This window comes from Leuciscus leuciscus (assembly GCF_965113295.1).
Source record: "Leuciscus leuciscus genome assembly, chromosome: 20".
Taxonomy (NCBI): domain Eukaryota; kingdom Metazoa; phylum Chordata; class Actinopteri; order Cypriniformes; family Leuciscidae; genus Leuciscus; species Leuciscus leuciscus.
In genome coordinates this window covers 35,037,494-35,045,141 of record NC_138744.1, presented here as the reverse complement: position 1 = coordinate 35,045,141, position 7,648 = coordinate 35,037,494, and the positions used below count along the sequence as shown (strand labels likewise).

At 38.3% G+C, this 7,648-nt stretch overlaps 1 protein-coding gene across 1 annotated transcript in view; it reads left to right on the top strand.

Moving 5' to 3' along the window:
- Positions 1 to 3,973: 3,973 nt before the first annotated feature.
- Positions 3,974 to 7,648, top strand: part of myom3 (myomesin 3) — a 73,470-nt gene continuing 69,795 nt past the window's right edge. The window contains exon 1 of the mRNA XM_082149216.1: positions 3,974 to 4,183. The gene's annotated coding sequence lies outside the window, so the exon portion shown is untranslated. The remainder of the gene's footprint in view (positions 4,184 to 7,648) is intronic.

The window sequence follows — 7,648 nt, the reverse complement described above, 5'->3', positions numbered from 1 at the left end:
TGGAAAAAAGAAAACTGCTGCATGCAAAAATGAAAATGTCATTATTTCCACAACCTCATGTTGACCCAGACCTGTGTGCTGTTTTCCCCCTGTAGAACACAGGAGAAATGTTGTAGGCCAACCTTCCAACACACAACAGTTTATTGAACTGCAAACTTAAAAAAGGACAAAAGAAACATACAAATATAAAAGTCGTCTGTTTGACTCTATGCACTATATCCCAAGTCTTTGAAGTCATGTGATGCTTTGTGTGAGAAACAGATCTTCCAAGCTTTCAAATATGCATGTGTTTGCAATTCAAAAGTGTTGCAACCATACAATACACCAGATTTGATTGCATGCTTTGCAACCAACATTGTTATCAAAAAACCAGGGTTATTATTGTTAACTAAAACTAAAACCACAAAAAAAAATAAAAATTCTTTAGGCATGATCATTTTCATTCATTCATTTGAATTTTCATTCTTGAAAAAAAATAAAAATAAAAAATGACATATTATTTCTGCTAGTTTCCAACTCATTTTTGTTTTAAGTTGTAGTAATAAAAAATCTAAAACTAAAAATTAAAACAATATATTAATTAAAAAACTAATAAAAAAACTAAAAACAATACTAAAACTTTTAAATGAAATTTAAAACAGAAAATCGAAACATAAATCTAATTCAAAATATAAACAAAAACTATCAATTATACTAAAATAACATACATTTTAGTCTATTCAATGCACAAATCATCATATGACTTCAAAAGACTTGAGTATAGTAATATACGAAGACTTCAGATACAAAAGTCCGTCTAAAGTTTTTGTTTAATATTAATATTTTTATCAGGCTCCTATGTCTAGGTTTCTACCCAAGTACCGGCATTTCTGAAAGGGCTGAGGCTGGGATTTAGTGAGTGTGAAGTGAAAGTATTTGATGAGCGTATACTATGTGCGGAGAGCATTCACTCAATATTATTATCTCATTTTTGACAGAGGTAGAGGTAGAGTTTTTCATACTGTTATTAAACTTTAAAGTCACCATGAAATCAAAATGGACTGTTCTTATTTTTTTATAGAATATTGCAGTATTTATTATAACTAATTCATGTGCCTTATAATCATTAATCAAAATAACTATATAAATAATAAAATAGCCCCTCCCTCTTGCAGCTCATCTCTTCTCTGATGATGCGTTTACTGGTACGAGGGCGGAGCAACCTGTCACTCACATGAGATCGACCAATAGCAAGCCACGACCTTCCAACTTTCCAATCAATTCCCCACAGACAAAATCAAGTCCTGCCCTACATTTGCTCTTGTCCGATGAGACATTTCCCTCGATATACGTCACAATAGTGGAAGAAAAGACTACCACAACATGATGTTTTATTATGTTCAAAATAACTCGTTTATCACAATAGGAGGTATATATACAGCATCCCTCCTCCATCCCAACTCCTCACTCCTAACTATTCCTATCCCAGCCTGGGACGGGTGGGAGTACTCTTGCTTCGGGCCAAATTCCGAAATCTGAGCCCTTTCCTCGGAGTAAGACAGCACGCTAAATACACCTAACCTTTACTCTATCTGAATATAAGTGTGAACTCGTGAATTTTGTTTCATGATGACTTTTATGTTTGTTTGTTTGTTTTTGCCCTTGACAGTTATGGCATGTTTGAAACCACAGAAGGATTAGTAAATAAAGTCAGTGCTTTAATTTTTTTGGTGAACTAATTGTTGAAATGTCAGTGTGATGTTGTGTATCAGCGGTAGGCCGTATTATCAGACCCAGTCAGACATCCGAATCACGCGTCTCTCAGCAAGGACAGCTTTGAGTGCATGTGTTTTGGCCTGTACGGGCCTGTGGGAATGCTTGCATTTGTCACAATGGAAGCAGACAAAGCTCGCCTGCTGTTGTTCTATTCATGTAGTTTATTCTTAGTCTCAATGTCACATATGAAACTGTAGAAGTGGCCATGCACCTCCTCACCGCATTGTTTACTGTGGTATTTGAGCGGCAGGTGTGGCAATAAATGCTTATAAATAACCTTGCCACACAAAGCCTAGCGGTGCTCTCCCTCCCTCAGCATTACCTGAGTCACGTACACTCAAACACAACTGTGTGTTGGGGTAACGCATTAGGAGTTACGTAATCAGATTACTTTTTTCAAGTGACTCGTAAAGTATCACATTACTTTTGAATTTACAACAAAATATCTGAGTTACAGATGGGGGGAAAGTAAGGCAAAAGTATACAGTAACACATTACTTTCTATATACAGTAACACAATAAGTTACCTTTTTAGGCAGTAACACAATATTGTAATGCATTGCTTTTAAAAGAAAGTTTCCCCAGCACTGGTTATGAACAGCATCTGGTCGCCGTCATGCATGTGACACTCGTTAAATATCAACTATAAAGTCAAAGTTCCATGAGCTGCATTTATAGCCGTTGTAAAATGCAGCATTTATGACACATTGCATGACACATGTTCCTCATTTAAAAGTTTTTTTTTGTTTATGCTAGATTATTTCATGTAAATGTGCTTTTTGTATTATTTATATACAATTACAGTATTTATTAATATTTTGAATTAGCTTTCATTTTTGTATTCTTAGTTTTTATTTAATGTTTTTGTCAGTTTTTAGTAGTTTTGTTTTTATTTTGGTTTTAGTTTTAGTAATTTCAATACTTCAACTTAAACAAAGATTTTATTTCAGTTAGTTGAAAGCAATAATATTTATATTGAATGTTATTTCAGATTTATTTAAAAAGTGTTCATTTTAATTAAAATAACAACACTGTGACACATATATTAAAACACCAATTTTATGTCGCTTGACAGTCTGTAGTTACAAACTAATGAACTTTTGGTAACACTTTATTTTACAGTCCTTGTTATGTTACATGTATTTACTGTAGTAATGATGGTAAATTACGCATAATTACATGCAACCAACCCTAAACCAAACCCTAACCCTAATTAGATAGTAAGTACATGTTGTTAATTAATATTACTCAGTACTTAAATGTATAGTTACACTGTAACAATGACACCTTAAAATAAAGGGTTACACTTTATTTTAAGGTGTCATTGTTACAGTGTAATTATATATTTAAGTACTGAGTAATATTAATTAACAACATGTACTTACTATAGGGTTAGGGTAGGATTAGGATTTGGTTGAGGGTTAGTTGCATGTAATTATGACTGTTATTATATGGTAAGTACATGTAACATATGTAACAAGGACACTGTAAAATAAAGTGTTACCAAATAAAGTAACCAAACATTTGAATTAATAAACTTATTTAAATAATTAGAGTTCATACAGTGTTTTACCATATTATTTTTTAATAACTAATAATATTTAAGCAATAATCCACTCAATGCTGTGCTTTATAGTGATTTTTAACACGGTTAAGGCATTCCATATCATGTTTTACAATGAGGCAAATATTGCTCTTTCATATATTTGGAGATGTTTCATTCAAGTATCCACTTTGTCTTAGAAGTCGATTAGAAGAATAAAAAAAAATAGCCACAAATGAGTCAAAAATTGGCAAGTAGAAATAGCAGCCTTTGGTCTTGGGATGTTGAGATCTTTGATTGCAGTCTTGTACTGTATCTTGAGCACAGTTTGAGACATTATTGAGATTTATGGATTTGTGATAACCACATTATTTGTGGTAATTTCTAAATCAAGTGATGATGCGAGCGTCATCTGATCTCTTCTGGATTGTTCTTTGCAGGGTTTAATGGAGACCTGAGCATTTTATATCGCTGAGATCTTGATGCATTGTTTCCATAGATCTCTTTTCCCACAGCTCCTCTATCCCACAATGCATTGTCCCGTTGTGACGTTCCAGGTCTTCTGTCTTTTGATCTCACTGTAAGTCTATCTGGATGCTTTGAATTGATCAGTGGTCTTGCTGTGGGTCTATATTTACCACCTTGAGGAGGAGGAGTGTGTGTGTGTGTGTGTGTGTGTGCTGCTGGAGGTCATCCTCACCCGCAGAAACCGTGAGACTGAGAGGCCAGAGGAGAAGCTGAGAGCATTACAGAAGGTGAGACAGCAGGAAACAATAAGGAGAGTTTAGCAGAGCGCCGGTGGAAGAGGGTGAGACAGGTGAAGGTCGAGGAGGAGGAGAGACGGAGACGCGTCGTCCTGCTGATCATCTGAAGGGCCTGTAGAACGTGAGTGGATTTACAATGGAAAAAATCTGTTTGCAATTTTCTTGTGCTCTTCAAGAGACTCTGCTCTAGTGTGTGCTTGAAGATGCTTATTAGCTTTTAAATCAGAGGCTCTCAATTGGCGTCTGTTCTGAAAAACACTGCCAAATACTAAACTATTTTGCTGCAGATACGTTACTTTGAATAAAAGAGTCTGAAACACTTCACGTTTGACTTTAAAGGCATTTTTCTTTTCTATTCTACAATGATAGTATGTTGGGTTACCAATTGATGTCCAATGTCAAACCTGGATCCTGAAGCAAAACTAAGAACGGCTGATTTTAATGATAACCCCTGTTCAATGTCTTGGTAAAATGCTGATAAATGGCATTTTACTTACATTTCTTGGTTTTCAATCATGATATTTTATGCCAATAACAAACTTGTTAGTGAATTTTGATAATGCAAGCATCAGTATTTCTATTGCTCATACTTAAAGTTGTAGTAAAATAACTACTGAATAACTAAAACTGAAATGTTATAAAAACTGTATAGACATATTTTAGAAAAAAAAAACTAATAAAATGACAAAAACCCTTAAAAATACTAAAACTTGACTAAAATTAAAATAAGATCAAAAATTGTCAAAATATTATATTATATTAATAACACAGAGGCCATTATTTATTTTGCATTGCGACATTATTTTCATGTAAGTTGAGCTCATTTTACTCCCAAATTTGTATTGTGATGCAAAAATTAAATTAAATAAAATATGAAATAATGTTCAACGATTATTCTAACAAACCCTGTATCTGTTGCCTTGAGTCAGTATAAGCAACATCCGCACCAATCACATTTTGTTAATAAATTGTAGAAAACTATTAAACTAACATTTAGTCGAGCTTCTTTGCATTCGCGTTTCTCAAAACATCTGGCATTGTAAACCAAGCGCCTGGAAAGCAAAGATGAAAAATCCTGCCGTTTGGAGTTTATGGAGTTATTTCTCATAAGCCCGTTCATCCATCTCCTCTAGAGAGTTTTTCTCCATCAGTCTGTTTTCATTGGCCTAGATGCGATCTCTCTCTGGAGGGGCGACGGGTTGCTGTTCGGCTGATGACAGATCAATTTTAATATGCTGCAAAGTGACCTTTTGTACTCGGTCTTCAAACAAAGTCCTGACACGGACACTATAGGATCTGGTTTGAGAGGAAACGTCTGGGACAGGAGCCACTGTCATTCGGAGAGCCTTTGCCTCAGATTTAATCTGGTTAAACCTGAGGGGAAACGCATTTCTCCGTCTATGATGGAAACGCAGGTGGTTGTTGCAACTTTCGGGTAAATGAAGCCATCCTTCAAACGCGACCTGATTCTGTTAGGTTCGGCGAGGGGCGCGTGTGCCATCGGGGCTGATTTATGACTGCGGGACTCTCGTGGGCTGCATTGAGCCTCACAACTAATGAATTATTATACTCACAATTGCTCACAAAGGGACTTTCACCAGGATTCTTACACAATGGATGTCCCTCTTCTCCTTTCAGCTCTTACCTGATCTGGGGTCTCATTTATAAAACTGTGCGTATAGGATCCTTGCTAAAAGTGTACGTGCGCCCGAAAGACAAAAATGGCTACGCCGAAAAATATTCAGACTTATAAAACCGTGCGTAGGCCTACGCCAGAACCTGCGCAAAATTCACTTTATAAATCCCAGTCAGCGAAATATTTGCGCACATGCATCTCCTCCCCGAAATAACCATATATGGAGCTTACAACGCCTAGTTTTACTATGCTTAATCCTCATCTGCATATCATTTGCATATGCATATTCATCCACGTGATACCACATTAGGAAAATATGAGATACAGATGTGCCGTCACATTACATTGATAAAAAATCATTTAGTAGCCTATCCTTGACTTGTTCTCGCTTCCAATACAAATATTTATATTTACTGAATATAATTTTTTTTTTGCAACTTCTCAGTAATGATTTCATGTAATTTAAGTGTTTAACTCCATTAATGAGAATGGCATATTTAATCTATAATGTTTATATCAGAAGTAAAACGTAGTTTAAATCATTCTTTTATTTATTTCAACGATTATTGTGAACACGCATTGTATTTATGATTAGGACTCATAATGAAGATTTACGGTTTTCCTTCATCTGCCATTATAAATATGCGTCAGTTTCACTAAACGGCCCAACGCGCTCAGTGGCGCGGACATTTAAGAATGGATGGATGTTTGCTTCATGTGATAGGCTTGGTGAGTGAAATTATATTTGTATTATCTTTCTGTATAGCCTATGTATAATTTTATTAAAATGTTCTGTCTAAAAGTGACCAAAAATGTATTTAACTCCAGCTCACTATCGGTGTCACCAAACTGCTCCGTCTCCAAAATGTTCGTAGGCATGGGTCAGAGTTTGCGTGCAGGTGCGCAAATTTTCCCGTCAAGTTTGTTTTTATAAATCACAACTTATGTGTTCTCTTACGAGAGTACTCTCGTGTTGCGTAAGCTAGCTTACGCTACGGGAAAAACCCTTTTCTCGAGAATACTGAAGCCAAAAAATTATCCTTAATTTTTGCATTAGTTTAAAACGCATTGCTGCATAAGCAGACCTAGGCAGAGCGGCTCGCGCGCCTATTGGTTGCTCAGCAGCAACTGCTGCAACCTATCCAGGACCTGCTCGTGACGAAGCACCAATGAGGGCGCGGGCTCCCGTGCGCGTCACGTCCCGCCAGAATGGGCGTGGCTACAGGCTATAAAAGCAGGCCCGTGAGGTTGTTCTCTGATTTTTCAACTCTTCAGCGAAGTGGACACTCACCTCGCTGTTCTCCGGAGAAGCTGCGCCGTCGAAGAGCCTTCAGCGGGACGAGCTTCAAGCCGGCCATCATGATCTCGCCGCTTCCTCTGCCGTTCCTGCTGCGCTATCCGGCGCCGAATATCCTTTTCATTACCGCGTGTTACGTTACACACGCTTGCATCTAAAAGAGCGAGGCGTTGTTGCAAATGCCTCTTTTCAAAAAGTGCGGCTCCTGCCGAGCCGATCTCAGCGACGCGGACAGCCACATCCTGTGCGTTTCCTGCCTGGGACAGACACACGCGGACCACGCGCTTTCCCTGGGCGGCTGCCCGGAATGTGAAGTGATGTCTATGGCGACCCTGCGGGCTCGCCTAGCATCTTTCAGCGTGGATCCCGCCCCTCCGCTTCTCTCTTCTGGGCCGCGCCGTAAAAAGCGCCGTTCACAGAGAACACCGGAGGCATCTGCCGCGAGCGCTTGCATGCCGGATCTCTCCCCGTGTGCATCGCTCTCTGCATCCCCCACCTCTATCACGGCCGGCCAGCCGCCCGCTGTGGATATCGAGTCGGGGGGAGATGACGCAGAAGGGGACAGCTGCTCTATCCTGGCTTCTGACTGCGAAGGCTGGTCGGGCTCCATTCCGGACCCCGCCCCTTCTCTTCAGGAATCGAGCGGTGTGCGG